General features: G+C 38.1%; 1 protein-coding gene and 1 pseudogene across 1 annotated transcript in view; one reads left to right on the top strand and one right to left on the bottom strand.

The window, feature by feature from the left end:
• Positions 1 to 19,545, top strand: part of CFAP58 (cilia and flagella associated protein 58) — a 115,522-nt gene that overhangs the window by 84,359 nt on the left and 11,618 nt on the right. The window lies entirely within an intron of this gene.
• On the bottom strand, positions 17,141 to 17,473 carry LOC101341128 (cytochrome b-c1 complex subunit 7 pseudogene; annotated as a pseudogene).

Raw genomic sequence — 19,545 nt, forward strand, 5'->3', positions numbered from 1 at the left:
GCAGTCTATTCATCTGAAAAGAAGTGAGAGGATGAAAATTAGAATTCTCTATTTATAAACAGTTCCAGGAATATGGATTCAAAAGAAATTAGCAAGTATTTTAATTTCTTCAGTATTGCATGGTCTGACTCTTAATCTAGGTAGAAGCAAAATATCTCATAATAATTACAATTTATAAATGCTTTTCCGGTTGAGAAAGCAATTTTACATATATTGTTTCATTTGGTCTTCAACAACCCTGTAAAATGGAGGATGATAGAAGTATCCAGTGTTTGTCTAGCAAGTTACATATTGCAGTGCACTTCCACCTACACTGCCTCATTTAATGTTCACAGTCATTAATTTCTGAGGAAATAATCCAAGAAGCTGGACTTTATGAAGAAGAATGTGGCATCAGGATTGAAGGAAGACTTGTTAACAACCTGCACTACACAGATGACACAGCCTTGCTTGCTGAAAGTGAAGAGGACTTGAAACAGTTACTGATGAAGATCAAAGACTACAGCCTTCAGTATGGATTACACCACAACATAAAGAAAACAACAATTCTCACAACTGGACCAATAAGAAACAAAATGATAAATGGAGAAAATATTGAAATTGTCAAGGATTACATTTTACTTGGATCCACAATCAACACCCATGGAAGCAGCAGTCAAGAAATCAAACGACATATTGCATTGGATGAATCTGCTGCAGAAGACCTATTTAAAGTGTTGAAAAGCAAAGATGTCACTTCGAGGACTAAGATGCACCTGACCCAAACCATAATATTTTCAGTCGCCTCATATGCATGCAGAAGCTGGACAATGAATAAGGAAGACCGAAGAAGAACTGATGCATTTGAATTATGGTGTTGGCAAAGAGTATTGAATATACCATGGACTGCCAGAAAAATGAACAAATTAGTCTTGGAAGAAGTACAGCCAGAGTGCTCCTTAGAAGCAAGGATGGTAAGACTTCATCTTACGTACTTTAGACGTGTTATCAGCAGGGGGATCAGTTCCTGGAGAAGGACATCGTGCTTGGTAAGGTAGAGGGTCAGCAAAAAAGAGGAAGACTCTCAACAAGATAGATTGACACAGTGGCTGCAATAATGGGCTCAAACATAGAAACAATTGTGAAGATGGTACAGGATTGGGCAGTGTTTTGTTCTGTTGTACATAGGGTCTCTATGAGTCGGGAATGACTTGACGGCACTTAACAACAACAACAGCAAGATGAATTTCTAACATACACTCAAAACATTTATCTAATTGTGGTTCTCCAAACACAGATTTTCCTTTCTTCTGTCTTTGAAAATGAGAATGTCTGTGCTTATCTTGCTCATCCACTGAAAATCCTGTTCAGGCAGGACATGGTCTTTGCTCCTTCCCCACATGTAAGAAGCAATGGAGAGAGGTGGAAAGGAGAGAGGCTGAGTGAGGTAGCTCAAGAAGGGTGCACCCAGGTCTGTTGCCCTTTAGGGAAGAGTGTAGGTAGAATGAGGAGCCCTGATGGCGCAGTGGTTAAGGACTTGGCTGTTACCCTCAAGGTCTGCGGTTTGAACCCGCCAGATACTCCTTGGGTGAAAGATATGGCAGTCTGTTCCCATAAAGATTTATCACCTTGGAAACCCTATAAGGCAGTTCTACTCTATCCTGTAGAGTCTCTATGAGTTGGAATTGACTCGATGACGGTGAGTATATGTAGTTAGTTGACAAGAAGGCCCTGTGGCAACACTGAGAGGTATGGAAATGTTAATGTGGCATTATAATCCTTGGCTTTTTCCCAAAATGGAGACCCAGAGAAAGTGGTTGTGGGGTGAGGATATGTAGTGTGCTGTTTAGAGGATGACATTTCATGTTTAAGCACACATATGGGCATTTAGAAGCTTCCCATTCTACAGCTTCTCTCAGAAACTGTATTCCTTGCTTGGACAAACTTACTTCCCTTGATTTTAGGAGGAGGGACAAATCTTGTTTGGTTGTTTGCAGGCTCTTTCAGTGACATGTGTTTGATGTTACAATGGAATTCAGAGGGAAGTATCACAGAGGCCCAGGGAAGAGAGGATTTCAAGGAGATAGTAGGTCATAGCTGTTAGCATTTGCCAAGAGAAATAGAACTGAGGGAAGGATGTGATCAAGGAAGTTGCCCACTGGTGACCTTTGAGAGTCCAGTTCTGGGAGGTTGTTGGGAATGGAACCCTGGCTTCAAAGGCTCAGAAGGGAATGAGGGCAGTGGGCATCAGTTACATGTATAAGACATTTGGTACAAAAGATTGGAAGAAAAAATTTTAAATACATATACAAAACACAAATACATTCTTATTGTAAAAGATTCAAATAATACAGAAACGCATAGAATAAACCATGAAAGACCTCTTTCGTTTTTGTTTTAACCCTTCTTCCTGAGTGTAATGGATTGACATGTGCTCTTCTAATCCTTGGTAAACATTTTGGAGAGAGGAGTGAGAGACATGGCAGGCATGTGTGCAAAGAGTAGGTAAAGAAGAAGGAGAGGAGGAGATTCAAAGCAGGCACATATGTTTGTATGTGTGCATGGGTACTGTATGTGTGGTTTTATGTGCCTGGGTATATGTCTACATAGGTTTATTCATACACATACACCAGGAGGGAGGATGAAGGCCACCTACCTCTTCATTTGAAATAGTAAGGAAGAATATACGTAGCACCGATGTTGCACAGTGAAGGTCAGAGGCTCTTAGGGCCTTCAGTCTGTTCAGACAAGGTCATGTGACCAGGGTAGAGCTAGGATCTTGAGGAAAGAGCTCTGAAGAGGCTGCTGAGGAGACAATATCTGACTGTTGACAAGGAATTAAAATGGGAACTGCTGAGCAGAGGGAAGGAACAAATTAATATGCTGAGCTTGAATGTGTAATGGCCCCGTGCTGTACAGACCTGCATTGCCCTCCAGCAGCACTGGGTGGCCTGGGAGCTGAGAACTGGACAGTGGGAGAGAGGTAGCATTGGAGGCTGCCATGGCAGAAGATTGGGAAGAGGGAGTTGGAAGTGTTGTAAAGGGCACTTGGAAGTGTTTGACTCTGGGGTTGAGGTGGTGGAATCAGAACAATACAGCCAGGAGGAGGCTAATGGGCTGAGTGGAATGGGAGGGTTGAGTGATTGTAGGTCCCAGTGAGGGCAGAGAGTGAAGATGTGAGAGAAATGATCAGTTAGGAGCCTGCATTCAGAGAGGGGTAACATGGAATGAGAGCATTTCAAGACCAGCTCTTGAATTAATGGCATTCATATTGACTGGCTGTGGAATTTCAGGTGTAATATGTCAACCAGATAAAAACAAGAAATATGCTAGTGCCTACTGTGTCATATCAGTGCCCCCCCCCCACTATTTGTTTGTCTGAATGTCCTTGCTACTTAAAAGTCCCTTAGTAAGTGTCATTTCTGTAAATTGATGTGTATCCAAATGGCACCTATTTGGAGAATCCTCAATCCCTTTTTGACTATAGAATATTACAGATGCTCTCTGACTTGTGAAATCCTTTCATTCTGCAAGGTCTTACACAACTTGAATTTCTCCTAAGTAAAAATGATTCAAGGTACATTTTAATACCATCCCTCACTTTCGTTTTATAAAACCTGATCTTTTAATCTTTTGAGCTGCCCATGTTAACCCCATAGCTATGCGCAGAATCACTATTACTTTTCCACTTTAGACTCCTAACCTCTGCTGCTTGAGACAGAAAGCAAAATATAAAGTTAATTTCCCCCCTCCCCACCCACTCCACAGCCTTTCCTCTTCTTCTGCCTGCTGGAGAGAGGGTTCTGGCTTTGCCTTCTCAGTGTTAGCTGCCCCTCAATACCCTGGGGAGGGGTCTGACCTTGCTAAAGTAGTTCTCTTGGCTTCTGAGATACATAATCATGTTAACAGTGAGGGATGGCTAGATGGACAGCATATGAAAATTTTTCTAGGAATTTTAAAGTCAAGGATGTGGGAGTAGCTGTAGGTTAGGAGGGAAGGGGGCTTTTTTTTTTTTTTATTGTACTTCAGGTGAAGGCTTACAGAACAAATAGTTTCTCATGAAACAGTGGTACACATATTGTTTTATGACATTGGTTAACAACCCCACAACATGTCAACCCTCTAACTTCTCAACCTTTTTTTTTTTTGGTGAAAATACACATAGCCGAAGATACACCATTTCAAAAATTTCTACATGCACAGTTCAGTGATATTGACTATGCTCTTCCAATTGTGCTGCTATTCTCACTTAAGATGAAAGCTTACAGAACAAAATAGTTTCTCATTTAACAGTTACTACACATGTTGCCCTATGACAATAGTTAACAATCTCACAACACATCAACAATATCCTTACTCAACCTTGGGTTTCCTATCACCAGCTTCCTTGTCCCCTTCTGCCTTCTGGCCCTTGTCACTGGACTCCTGTACCTCGTTAGTCTCATTTGGTTTTACGAGGCTGTCCACTCCCAGGCTGAATGGTGAACCTCGGAGATAACTTCACCACTGAGCTGAAAGGGTGTCTGGGGGCCATACTCTCGAGGTTTCTCCAGTCTCCTTTAGGCCAGTAAATCTGGTCTTTTTTTTGTGAGTTAGAATTATGGTCTACATCCTTCTCCAGCTCTGTCCAGAACCCTCTGTTGTGATCCTGGTCGGAGCAGTCAGTGGTGGTAGCCGGGCACCATCTAGCTGTACTGGACTCAGTCCGGTGGAGGCCTTGGTAGCTGTGGACAATTAGTCCTTCGGACTAATCTTTTCCTTGTATCCTGTTCTCTTCATTCTCCCTTGCTCCCGAAGGGATGAGACCAGTGGAGTATCTTAGATGGCCGCTCACAGTCTTTTAAGACCCCAGAAACTACTCACCAAGGTAGAATGTAGAGCATTGTCTTTATAAGCTGTGTCATGCCAGTTGAGCTAGATGTTCCCCGAGACCATAGTCCCCACAGCCCTCCGCCCAGCAATTCAGTCCCTCAGGGAGTTTGGCTGTGTCTATGGGGCTTCCATGACCTTTCCTTGTATAGGTTGTGCTAGTTTCCCCTGTATTGTGTACTGTGTCACCCTTCACCAAAGATACCACTTATCTATTGCCTATTTAGTATTTCCCCCCCACCCCTCCCATCCCTGGTAACCAACAAAGATTGTTACATTTTGTGTGTGAACTTTTTCATGGGTTTTTACAATAGAGGTCTCATACAATATTTGTCCTTTTGTGATTGACTTATTTCACTCAGCATAATGTCCTTCAGTTTCATCCATGTTATGAGGTGGTTCACAGATTCATTGTTGTGGAAGGGGGCTTTTTAAGAACTATTGATGTGGATTATATATTCCCTTCACGATAATTGAGAGCTACTAACAAAGCACTTAAGTTAGTGTGAACTTTTTGTTAGCTTTCTTTGACCATGTTACCTCTCAGTGACTGGACCACATGGGTCATAATGTCAGTCGGGCTACACTGCAGTCATCATTATCCAATCAAGAGGAGGCTGCATTAAAAAGGAAGTAACACCAGGACCACTGAAATAACATGAGCTGAAGGAGTGATAATCCACAGGGTAACAGAAACATGAGGAGACTGACAACCAAAGGTGTTTTCCTTATGGCTGTTGGTTTCCATGTTACCTTCTCACCTTATGGTCATCTTTTCTAAACTAGGGAAAGAAGAGTCTCTTCAATAAATGGTGCTGGGAAAATTGGATTTCCACATGGAGAAGAATGAAACAGGATCCATGTCTCACACCATACACAAAAACAAATTCAAAATGAATTAAGGACCTAAATGTGCAAACTAAGACCATAAAATTCTTAGAGGAACAAGCAGGGACAACACTGTCAGGTCTAGCTTTCAACAATGAATTATCTAATATAATAACAAAAACACAACAGCAAAAGACAAAATAAATAAATGGGACCTCATAAAAATTAGAAAATTTTGTTCATTAAAAGATTTTTCCAAAAACGTAAAAAGATAAGCTACTGATTGGGAGAATGTTTTTGGAACCCATATATCTGACAAGGATCTAATAACCAAAATACATATAAAACTTCAAAAAATTAACAACAAAAGCAAATAACTCAACCATAAAATGGGCAAAGGACTTGAATAGACATTTCACCAAAGAGGACGTTCAAATGGCTGCCAGACACATGAAAAGATGCTCAGTGTCATTAGCTATCAGAGAGATGGAAATCAAAACCACAACAAGATACTGTTCCACTCCCACTAGGATGGCTAAGATTTAAAAAAAACAAAAAAAAAACAAGAAAATAACAAATGTTGGCAAGGATGGGGGGAAATTGAAACCCTTATCCATTGCTGGCGGGAATGCAAAATGGTATAGCTGTTGTGGAAAACAATGTGGCAGTTCCTCAAAAAACTAAAAATAGAACTACCATATGACCAAGCAATGCCATTGCTAGGTATATACCCAAAAGACTTGAAAGCAGAGACTCAAACAGACCTGTACACCAATGTTCATTGCAGCACTATTCACAATAGCCAAACGATGGAAACAACCTACTCATTTACAGATGAATGGATAAACAAAACGTAGTACATACGTACAATGGAATAACACTCAGGCAGTATGAGAAATTAAATCTTGATACATGCTACAGTATTGATGAAGCTTGAAGATGTTATGCTGAGCCAAATAAGCTAATAACAAAAGAACAAATATTGTATCATCTTACTTATATAAAAATACAAGAAAAGGCAAATGTATAGAGACCAAAGTTTATTAGTGGTTACTGCGGCGAGAGGGAGGGGGAAAAGAAGAGTTAGTGGTAATGAAAAAATCGCACTGATTAAGGATAGGGTTGCACAGCTGATTACTGTAATTGCTGTACACCTGTAAAAAGTTAAATTAGCAAAAGTTCTGTGATAGGTATATTTACAACAATGACAAAAAACAAACAAACAAACAAAAAAAAAAACACAAACTATTGAGGCTGCTTGTGTACAGCCAGGCACCTCATGGGATTTGTTTCCTTGGTTTGAAGGTTTGGGGTCATGGTTTCATGGGATATCCCAGTTAATTGGCCTAATAACATGGTTAATGGTTCTGTTCTACCTCATAGTATGTTGTGTAGTGCCTGGAGTCTTAAAAGCTTGCAAGCAGCCATCCAAGGCACAATTGGTCTCTATTCACTTGAAGCAACAGTGGAAGAAGGAGAGTCAGAAACAGGAGGAAGATATGGAATATGTGGCTAATTGCCTCCATGAACAACTGCCTACTTTGCCATGAGACCAGAAGAACTGCATGGTGCCTGGCTACCATTACTGGCCATTTTGATCAAAGATTTTGTAGAATAATCCTGATCAAAAGGGAGAAAATATAAAACAAAGAACAGAATTTCAAATTATCATGGACTCTAGACTTTCTGGAGCCATGGAAGGTGGATGAACCCGTGAAACTATTGCCCTGAGATAATCTTTAAAAAAATAAAACAAAAAAACTTTGTATTATAGAACTTAATACAAAATTTTCCACTTCTCTAAAATTTTATTAAGGGCTTTATGGAACAATTTGTGTAAGGTCTAATTTTCCAAGTCACGGGTTGCCGGCTGTGCAGCATAATGACCTCATATGTTTTCATCTAGTTTCACACCATTATTTATATAAAGAAGTGGTTGGTTTGCATTCAAATTAGGCAATATGTAAAAAATGGACATATCTTTTCTTCTACAATTTTAGCAAAATGGTTGCTTTATTTCACTGCTGTCCAATAGAAATATAATGCCAGCCTTATCTGTCATTTTAAATTTTCTAGTAGCCACATTAAAAAGGTAAAAAGAATCTGGTGGAAGTATTTTTTTTCTTTGTACTTTAGAGGAAGGTTTACAGAACAAACTAGCTTCTCATTAAACAGTACACATATTGTTTTATGACATTGGTTAACAACCCCATGACATGTCAACACTGTCCCTTCTCTACCTTAGGTTTCTATTACCAGCTTTCCTGTCCCCTCCTGCCTTCTAGTCCTTCCCCCTAGGCTGTTGTGCCCCTTTAGTCTCGTTTTGTTTTATAGGCCTGTCTAATCTTTGGATGAAGGGTGAACCTCAGGAGTGACTTCATTACTGAGCTAAAAGGGCGTCCAGGGGCCCTACTCCCGGGGTTTCTCCAGTCTCTGTCAGACCAGTAAGTCTAGTCTTTTTTTGTGAGTTAGAATTTTGTTCTCTATTTTTCTCCAGCTCTGTCTGAGACCCTCTATTGTGATCCCTGTCAGAGCAGTCAATGGTGGTAGCCGGGCACCATCTAGTTTTACTGGACTCAGTCTGGTGGAGGCCATGGTAGTTGTGGTCCGTCAGTCCTTTGGACTAATCTTTCCCTTGTGTCTTTAGTTTTCTTCATTCTCCCTTGCTCCCGAAGGGGTGAGACCAGTGGAGTATCTTAGATGGCCGCTCACAGGCTTTCAAGACCCCAGATGCTACTCACCAAAATAGAACATTTTCTTTATAAACTATGTTACGCCAATTGAGCTAGTTGTTTCTCGAGTCCGTGGTCCCTAAGCCCTCAGCCCAGTAATTCGGTCCCTCAGGGAATCTGGATGTGTCTATGGAGCTTCCATGACCTTGCCTTGAACAAGTTTTGCTGGCTTCCCCAGTATGGTGTACTGTCTTACCCTTTACCAAAGTTACCACTTGTCTATTGTCTATTTAGTGTTTTTCCATCCCTACCCCTCCCACCCCTGGTAACCATCAAAGATTGTTTCTTTTTGTGTGTAAACCTTTTCATGAATTTTTATAGTAGTGGTTTCATATAATACTTGTCCTTTTGTGATTGATTTATTTCACTCAGCATGATTCCCTCCAGATTCATCCATGTCATGAGATGCTTCACAGATTAATCATTATTCTTTATCGTTTCATAGTACTCCGTTGCGTGTATGTACCATAGTTTGTTTATCCATTCATCTGTTGATGGGCATCTAGGTTGTTTCCATCTTTTTGCTATAGTGAACAATGCTGCAGTGAACATGGGTATGCGCATATGTCTATTTGTGTGACGGCTCTTATTTCTCTAGGATATATTCCTAAGAGTGGGGTTGCTGGATCCTATCGTATTTCTATTTCTAGCTTTCTAAAGAAGCGCCATATCATTTTCCAAAATAGTTGTACCATTTTGCATTCTGGTAGCATTAATTTTAATAATATATTTTGTTTAACCCAGTTTATATAAAATAATATCATTTTAATATGCAATGAATTTTAAGTTATTAATGTGCTATTTTATATCTTTTTTGATGCTAATTCTACCATCTCTGCTGTTACTTCACATTTATAGCACATCTAGATCTAGAAGAAAATGTTAATGAATTTCTATATATACTTGGGGGTGAGTAAAGCACTCTTACCTTTTTTTTTTTTAGTTTGAGAACATAGATTAATGAAGTAGAATATGATAGAACAAATACACCCTCTGTCCAACTAGAATGGTAAATGTTAATGTTGGCATGTTTGCTTCAGAGTTAAAAAATTAAAGTGACTAGATTTTTCAGATTTGGTTGAAGATGTCTTTGCACTCCTTCAAAGTCCCCTTTTTTTTTTTTTTTTTACTGTATTTCCTAAAGGCAACAACTGTCGTGAACTTGGTGTGTATTTATTTCTTTGGTACATTTTAATGCTTTTACTGCAGATGGATGCATCTAAAAAGAATATATAGAATTACTCTTATGTATTTTACATTTATACAAATGATATTACACTGAGTGCATTCTTTTTCATTTCCTTCTTTTTTCCCTACTTACATTAGGCTTTTGAAATCTATCCTTGTTTATTCATTTTCGATGGTGTAAATGATTCTGTTGTATTCTTATATTACATTTATCCATTATTTTATGATGGACATTTAGGTTTTTTTCAAACTTTCATTATTGCAGAAGTGTTTCACTTGGCATTCCTTCACAAGTTTTCTTGTTTATATTTGTGAGCATCTCTCTAGGGTATGTACTTGGAAGTAAGGGAAGGAGTTTCTAAGCATAATACCAAAATAATATCAAAGGCAGAAATCATAAAAGAGTGATAGCTTTGTCTACATAAAAAAGTTTAATACATCATCAGTATAGCAGAAAACACTTTAAAAATGGAAAGAAAAATAAAAAACCGGGAAAAATATTTGCAACAAATATGGGAGGGAAAAAGTCAATATCCTTAATTTTAAAGAGCTTTTGCAAATCCATTTGAAAAAAATGACCACCTCAATGAATAAACTGGGAAGAATCATAAGCAAACAATTCACAAAGGAAGAAGTATGTACAGCTAGTAAATACATGAAAAAATATTAACTTTATTAGTAATCAAGGAAATGAAAATAATAATTATCTAGTTTTCGCCTATCAGATTGGCAAAAATGAAAAAATGATGACACCCAGTGTTAGTGCGAATGTGGGATAATAGGCTCTTTATATACTGTGGGTGGAGTTTAAATTAATATAAACTTTCTGGAAGAGAGTTTGGCAGTATGTATTGAAGCCTTATAAACTATGATTTTTTTGACTCAGAAATACTACTTTAGGAATTAATCCAGAGAATGTAAGTCGGACTTGTGTGTGTGTATAACATATATATATTACACACTAAGGATGTTTATTGCAGTGTTATTTATGCTATGAAGAGAGCTAAAGATGCCTTGTGTGGATCAATGATGATAATGTACTGTGAACTGAAGAGTATGATTAAATCAACCCAAGATTAAAAGCCAACAACACTGCAGTAAAACAACAAGCATGCAGTTAGTTTGAGAAGATTGAGAAGCTCTCGCAAAGGAAGTGACTCTGAGCAAGGTCTTGAAGGATGAGAAGGTGTTTGCCAAGGGATGGAAGTGCGAGTCAAGGAAGAGAATTCTGGTGACCGGATTGGCCAGTGCAAAGCAAGCAGGCTTGAAAGAACCCACTTAGATCAGGGATTGACAATGATTTAGTGAGATTGGCTTTAGGGAACATGAGGGAAGCAGAGCAAGGATGCAGGCTTCTCTGCTCTGAGCTCATCCCCTGATTCTTGGTCCTATAATTGTTTGGAGGCTTTTTAGCATTTAGTAAAAAATCCAAATTACTTGGAGGTATTTCAGCTTGGGTATGTATTCCATCACAGTGCCTCTTGTTTTCAAAATTTAATTTGGCTTATTCAGAACTAGGTACTATTCCAAAGACTTTTCCAAGTTAGTGAGATTTCATTGAGGTGCCTTTCATTGGCTCCATTGCATGGTTTTATACCTCAGCTGCATAAGGTCCTTTCCCTACGCAGCTGTCATTGTGAATGCGCAGTCACATGGCTGCTTTGTTCTCTCCTGAACTCTCATTGCCTTGGCCGTCCATCTGGTTTGGCTGGTGACTCAGGGTGGTGGAGAGACGGAGGATGTTTGGCAACAAATTGGAAGAGACCAAGATTGTGTTTGGGTATGGATGTTAATGGTTCAAATCCTGAGTCTACCATTCATAAGTGTGTGATCTTGGGCAAATTACTTAGCCTCCTTGAGCCTTGGTTTTCTCATCTGTGAAATGGAGTTGATGTGTGAGGATTACATGGATAATGTCTACAAAGTGGTTTTCAGAGGTTGTGGTAAGTATTCAACAGATGTTAGCTATTAATTATCATTACTATTTTAGGAATGCTTGGAATCATCCTGCCTTCTCCTTTTAACCCCCAGGGGATCATTCATGCTACAGACCTAATTAACTATTTATGGTTTTAGAATTTTCCTTATGTTTTCTATCTTAGTGGCACCTTGGTGGAAGGAGGCTGGGAATTTACTGTCTGGGCTGACTCTTGACCCCAGACTTCAAGGAGAAAAGTACAGGAGGCTTCAAGGTCTCCTTCTCAATTAGACAATTTAGGCAGAGCCTGGTAAATGAGCCCCTTTTAGGACAAAGGAACATGAGCTTGATTGAAGCACACTCCTAGACCCTTTTCTTTGGAACTCCAGCATTCTTGTAGCCTGGCCTACCCACCTCTGGGATGAGAGGTTCAGGGAAAAGAAGGGTTATGGATCCAGCCAGAAGGCCTTTGGAGATGAACCCCTTAACCCCTTAGGAAATGATGTACCATTATTGGTGATGGAATCCCAGGGGGGCTTTCTTTTCAGGGATGACCCTTTGCTGATTCTTATGGTATCATGTTTGCCTGTCTAGAATTGCTCTTATCACAACATACTGTAGAGTTACTTGTCTGTCTCTCCCATTAGACTTTAAATTCTCTAAGAATCACATAGTCTACAGGAAGGAGTGTGTATTTTGGAATTAGGTTTGCCTTACAGCTCTAACACTATTGAACTTGGTCAAGTTACTTAACCTCTCTGAACCTATTTCTTCGTCTATAATATGATGATAGCATCTGCTTTTTAGCAGTGTTATGAGGGTTTGATATAATTTATGAAATGTGATTGGTTTATTGTAGTTGCTTAATAAATGGTAGCTGGTGACTGTGAGAACAACCATGACAACAAGCAATGATGATGCCAGAGTGTAGCATGGTGCCTGGTACATCTATCAGTACGCATTGAATGGAGAGATGGATGAATGGTTGGGTGAATGAATGCATGGATGTTTAAATAGATGAATAAGTGATTCCAGTGGACTGAGTTCAACTGTGGTCCTTTTTGACCTCAACCACATTTGACACTATCAAAAATATTTTATACTCTCCTCCTCTCTTATCTTCTGGGAGTCAGAAGTTTGCTGATTTTTCTCCCTGTCTGGCTGTTCCTCCTTTCTTCTTCCCCAACTCTTTTTTATTCTCCTCCTATTTCCTAAATATTAACCATTCCCCAAAGCATGTTCTTGAACATTGCTTTTACTGCTCTCTCTGAAGAGCCTCATTCTTTATTAAAGCTTCAATTATCACTTTTATGTTGATAGAGTCGAGATGACTTATCTAGGCTCTCCTTCATTCTGGGCTCATATTTCTTAATACTTGTTTTGTGAGAACGATGTCCTGTTGACTCCTTAAGATTGAACTCAACATCTTCTGCCTGGAGCCAGCTCCTTCCGTGGTTTGGGTATGCATGTTCATGGTGCAGAACTTTTTCCAGGCACTGTAGACTTGAAATGCTAGAGTCACTGTGTCTCTTCCACCCATCTCCCACCATGTCCCAGTCAGTTTCTGAGTCATGGAAATTCCATCTCCACATGCATCTGTCTTCAACCTTTTTTTCCCCCAGTTACTATTTTGACTCAGGTCCACATTCCTGTTATCTTAGATCAGTGGTCTACAAAGTGGAGCACTTAAGACAATCTACTGAGTGTTGGAAGAAAATATTATATATATGTATATATATAAAATGCATTTTATCTCAGTCTTCGAAAGATTTCTATTTTATATATGGCTTTTAATGTAAATAATTTATTAGAGTGGTATATGCATACAATATATAAAATAACATTGGGGATATGCTAAAAATTGTTTTACTCACGGATGTGTTTGATTTTTAAAAAATGTATACACTAGGGCCTTGGATTACAGCAGTTGTCTTCTGTCTTATCTCCTTGTTTTCTGTCTTCTCACTTTAACTCCTTCTCTATACCAGTACCGATTAATATCCCTCAAAATGTAACTTTGATCACTTATCCACCAAGAAACTCTTAATGGTTTCCTACTTTCTGTCATGTTGAGAACAAACTCATCTGTTTGCTCTTCAAGACACATGAAGTCTTCCTTCCTAGTCTCGTAAGGCAGTCCCTTATAACCTCCCTTGCATACACTGTAAGCTCTAGCCAAATCTGACTACTTACTGGATGCGTTTATGCTCCCATTTTCTCCCCTCTATGTCTCTGTTTGTACTGTTTTCTTCTCTTGCTCTCCACTTGCTATATGAAACTGTGTGGTGGTTAAAAGCAAGGATTTACAGTCCTCCAGATAATAGGTTCAAATCCTGGTTCTGCCACTTTCTAGTTGTCTTATTTGGGCAAGTCACATACACTGCATCTGGAAAATAGGGATAAAAACAATCAGCTCTTATATTTGTTGTGATGAGTTATGGAAATTAAATGTGTGTTGAGCTTAGCGCCAAGCCTGGTACATATATAATATGTATTCCATAAATGAGAGCTGCTGCTACTGTTTCTGTTATTCATTTCCAGTATTCTTTGTGCAAGTCTCCCAAGTTGTGAGAGTGTTCAGGGAAGTGAGGTTTGTCATAACATAAAAATTTCACCACTGAGCTTGCTGCTTATATGACTATTCCTCAGACACCCCTTCCAGCATCATCTAACTAGCTCCTGCCCACCTTGACATCATTGGTGTCTTTCTTGATAGGATTGTCCAGTGTTGTTAATATCCAACAATACAATGCAAATACAATGCAAAACAATTGTAAAGTAAAATTGTAAACTGTGCAAAAGATGCCAGATATTATGAAATCAACGAGAGTGATACTAGAAAAATGCTGGAATTGCGTACAAAGCCAATGACAAATCCGGATTTGGTAGAAAAGGAAGATTGAACAAGTTAACAGGAATCTCAAAAGAATGTTATAAATATCAAAGGACTAAGGGAGGATTTGGGGAAAATTAATGAAGTCTTTGAATATTTCTGCTAAAAGAAATCTTTTAAAAATAATTGGTCAGAGTTCTTAAATAAGATATTAAAAAAATATAGGTAAATCCTGGTACAGTAAAATTAAGAATGTCACTTCCTCAAAAGAAATCATAAAATAAGACACAAACTATGTATCTTTGCATATCCAGAATATATAAAGATTTACAAATCAATAAGAAAAAGACAACCCAATAGAAAAACACATGTATGTGAGCAGGTTATTTCTCAGAAGGGGAAACACAGATGGTGAATAAACTTGAAAAAAAAAGTTCAGCTATATTTTATAGCCAGGGAAATGCAAAATTAGACCAAAATGTGATACCATTTTACTATTTCTAGAGGAACACAGGGAGCTCTGGTGGTGCAGTGGTTAAGAGCTTGGCTGCTAACCAAAAGGTTGGTAGTTCGAATCCACCAGCAGCTCCTTGGAAACTCCTGTAGGGTTGCTATGAGTTGGAATTGACACGATGGCAATGAATTTGCTTTTTTTTTTTTTTTTAAGAGGGATATAAGTTAAGATGTCTGTATTATCTATTGTTTAGTTACAAATCACCAAAAACTTAGCTGCTTAAAACAACACACATTTATTTATTTTATATAATTTTTTTTTATTGTACTTTAGATGAAGATTTACAGAACAAATAGTTTCTCATTAAACAGTCAGTACACATATTGTTTTATGACATTGGTTAACAGCCCCACGACATGTCAGCACTCTCCCTTCTTGACCTTGGAGGACTTTTTTTTTTTTTTTGGTGAAAATATATATAGCCAGAGTTACACCATTTCAGAAGTTTTTGCATGTATAATTCAGTGACATCAATTACATTCTTCCAGTTGTGCTGCTATTCTCGCCATCCTTTTCCAAATTATTCTATCACCATTATCTTCAACTCACTGCCTGCTAGGCTTCCCATCAAAGCTTTTGAGTTGCTGTTGTCAATTTGATCTCACATAGAAATTCTTTTTTTTTATATACCTTAGATGAATGTTTACAGAACAAATAGTTTCTCATTAAACAGTTAGTACACATATTGCTCTATGACAATGGTTAACAACCCCACAACATGTCAACACTGTCCCCGCAAACCTTGGGTTCTCTATCACCAGTTTTCCTGTCCCTCCTGCCTTCTATTCCTTGTTCCTGTGCCTCATTAGTCCCGTTTCAATACATATTTATTATCTCATAGTTTCTGTGGGTCAGGAATCTGGACCAGGCTTAGTTGAATCCTCTGCTTAGGGTTGCCTGACAGTATAAGCAATGGTAAGGGTGTAGATCTATGGGAATTTTTATACAACAATTTAGAAAATAATTCTAGAAAATAATTAGAAAATATTTGGGGAAATATTAGAAATAATTCAGCATTATCTTGTAAAGTTGAACATTCACATATTTTTCAGACACAACAATTCCATTACTAGGTCTATATCCTATAGAGACTGTACATCCTAGAGAGACCAGGGAACATGCACAAGAATGTTCATAGCAACATTTTTCATAAAAACAAAACCCTGGAAACAACCCAAATATCCACTGACAGGAGAATGGATAAACTGTGGACTTTTTACCCAATAGAAAGTCAAATGAATTACATGACCAGAAACATAACACAACATTAATAAAACTTAGAACCATAATGTTGAGTAAAACATGCAAGTCTCAGAAAACTAGATACACTCAGATATATTTTTTATAAAGCTCAGAACCAAGTGTCTTAGTCATCTAGTGCTGCTAGAACAGAAATACCACAAGTGGATGGCTTTAACAAAGAGAAATTTATTCTCTCATAGTCCAGTAGGCTAGAAGTCCAAAATCAGGGTGCCGGCTCCAAGGGGAAGGCTTTCTCTCTCTATTGGCTGTGGAGGAAGGTCCTTGTCATCAGTCTTCTCATGGTCTGGGAGCATCTCAGCACAGGACCCTCTGGTCCAAAGGGCGCACCCTGCACCCAGCGCTGCTTTCTTGGTGGTATGAGGTCCCCATGTCTCTCTGCTGGCTTCTCTCTTTTATATCTCAAAAGAGATTGCCTCCAGACATTATGTAATCCTGTAGATCTCATCAATATAACTGCCACTAATCCATCTCATTACATCATAGTGATAGGATTTACAACACATAGGGAAATCACATCAGATGACAAAATGGTAGACAATCATTCAGTACTGGGAATCATGACCCAGCCAAGTTGACAGATATTTTTGGGGGACACAATTCAATCCATGACACCAAGCAAATCTAAATAATAGATATGTGATAAAACTATATGAAAAAAATCAAGGGAATGATAATAATAGGATTCAGAATAGTGTTTACCTTGGCAGACGGTGGCAGGTGCTGAGGTATAGGGATGGGACAAGGAAGGGAGTACACAGATAGCTCTGAAGTATTGATAATATTCCACTTTATAAGTTGGGTGAAGGCTTCATGAGCATTCATTTTATTATTATGCTTTATAGCTATAGATACTATATATACTCTTTCATATGATTTATTTACTTATTTTATAATAGATATTTATTTAAAGTAATACAATTGCAGCCCAAATAGTTCTTAAATTATACATTTCAGGTTTAACCAACTTCATAAAAATACTTTAAGGACAGCTGCATCCGCAGATTTCAGTTACACAACTATTTCTTTGCCCATTCTTTCTCTTTTCTTTCCTGAATAACTTCTTTCAGATATGGTTCAAGATAGAATTTATCCTCCTCATATTTTATCCACTGCTCTTTAGGCAAGATCTGCTGCCTCATGGTCAGGTCTAATGCTCTCTTAATGCAAAACATCCTGTCCTTATAAAGGTTCTCAGGAAGCCTTCTTATGGCTGCTTTCACATCTTCATCCTTATGTATTGTGTCGTCTCGCATTAAGCCAAGTTTATTGAACTCTGCATCATTATAATACCATTTTCGAATACCCGTCAGCTACCGGCCTGATGCTGCAACTGTAGACCTGCTCGCCATTTTGACCCAAGAGCGAAGTGTTGCCTCGTGATTTATTTTTTATTGTGGAGATACATAGCAACATTTACCAATTCAACATTTTTTACATGTACAATTCAGTGACACCAATTACACTGACCAAGGGCATCATGTATCATCATCACCGGTATCCACTGTCAAGTTTTCCATCACCGTAAACAGATACTCAGTGCCTCCTAAACAATGCTTCCCCTTTGCCCTCCTCCTGCCCACCCCTAGTAATTACTAATAAACTTTGGTCTCTTTGCAATTGCCTTTTCTAGATATTTCATATAAGTGGGATCATATAATATTTGTCCTTTTGTGATTGATTTACTTCATTCAACATAATGTTTTCAAGATTCATTCATGTTGTAGCATCTATCAAGACTCTGTCTTTATGGCTGAGTAATACTCCTTTTGTATGACTTTTACATAAAAATATAGGAAAATGTACTGGGGAAGTCAGATATATGAAGGAAGTCAAATTGTACTATAATGTTGTCAGTTATGTAAAAAAAAAAACCACAGTTAACACTTAATTAATTCTTTGTTCTATTAAGTAGTACATTATTGCAATTAAAATGTAAATTTTTCAATTATAAGACAAAATAAACTTCTCTTATGAATTTTAAATTAACTTTTTCAAGAAAACAATCTCACTCAAACTTCTCTCCTACTGTTTATTAGGAAAACTGGTCACCATTTTAAGTGGATTGACTTCAAGTGAGCTTTATGTATTAAATTTGCCTTTTGGTAGTGAAGCCCTTCTCTGATTCATGAGTACAACTATTATTACTGCTACTGCTATTCCCATCAAGATCCATCTGAAATATTTCCCTCTCTATTAACTGTTCTTGGTCCACCTAATGGATATCATCTCTATCTTTGAACCTCTCCACATACTGCACCCTACTCCTTGTACTTCTTTGGGGACCTGGTATTACTCTGTCGTGTTTTATAATGACTTATCTATGTGTTTTTCCTCAACTGGGTAGTAAACTCCTTGAAGTTTACTCTGAGGTTGGACCTTACTTATCTTTGTATAGAACTAGCACAGTGACATGCACAGTGCTGGTGCTAAATATAAATACTTAGTTGTCTTGCATTTCTCTGGACCTGTTTCATTACAAGCTTTAAGAAAAGTCAACACTATCATTATTTAATATGTGCAAATTCCTCACATACCTTAGGCTGCTAGGTAATGTGCAAAGGTAAAACAAGCAAACAGCTTTGGTAATGAAGTTTAGGCCAGTCTAGGGAATTACATACTTTGTACAGGATTCACAAATATATATAATAGGCTTTTGGAAATAAAATTCCTTGCAAAAAGATCTCTCAGGAAAGTTTGTGTTGCTTATATCAGAAAGCTCCAGAAACATTTTTCCTATTGTTACAAAAATGATGACGGTTAGTGCATGCAGATTTCTCATATGCCTCATAAAACACTTAATCATCTACATCTGAAGACGGGAACCACTGTGTAACCAACTAGTTCCCTGCTCATAAGGAACTCAGGTGTGTAATTCTGTTTCATCCCTAATTCCAGTATCTCCCATCCTCTCAAGGGGGCTTTACCACTTCATGACATCGTAAACAAGATGAGTCCAGAGTTCAGTGCAGCTGACATTTCCGTTATAAAGCCAATAAACAAGAAAGTCCCAAGGTATTAGCCATTATATTTTCCTTTTCCAAAGCAAGATAGGAAGGTAATATGTTTACAGAGTTTCTAATTTATTTTCCTACTAATGAAAATCAGCATTTACAGATAAATTAGGTAATGTTCTGGAGTTGCCTTTATATATGAGAGAAGCAATTTTGCTTAAAATTTTAAAGCTAGCTTTAGTCTTTTGTTAAGAGTTATGGATGGGGTGGTAGAATGGAAAGAGGACTGAAACCTAGCAAAGGGAGAAAAATGTATTGCTCTTTTTTTTTTTAATTCTGGAAAAGTTATGCATGCAATTAGGATTTCTGTGCTTGTGGAGCCTGTTTAAAAAGTCAACATATTATTTAGTTGAGGAATACTGTTTAAGAGTTATGCTTGCATCTTCATACTTATATGTATCAGTACATAC

The sequence above is a fragment of the Trichechus manatus genome, unplaced genomic scaffold, assembly GCF_000243295.1.
Source record: "Trichechus manatus latirostris isolate Lorelei unplaced genomic scaffold, TriManLat1.0 scaffold00007, whole genome shotgun sequence".
Taxonomy (NCBI): domain Eukaryota; kingdom Metazoa; phylum Chordata; class Mammalia; order Sirenia; family Trichechidae; genus Trichechus; species Trichechus manatus.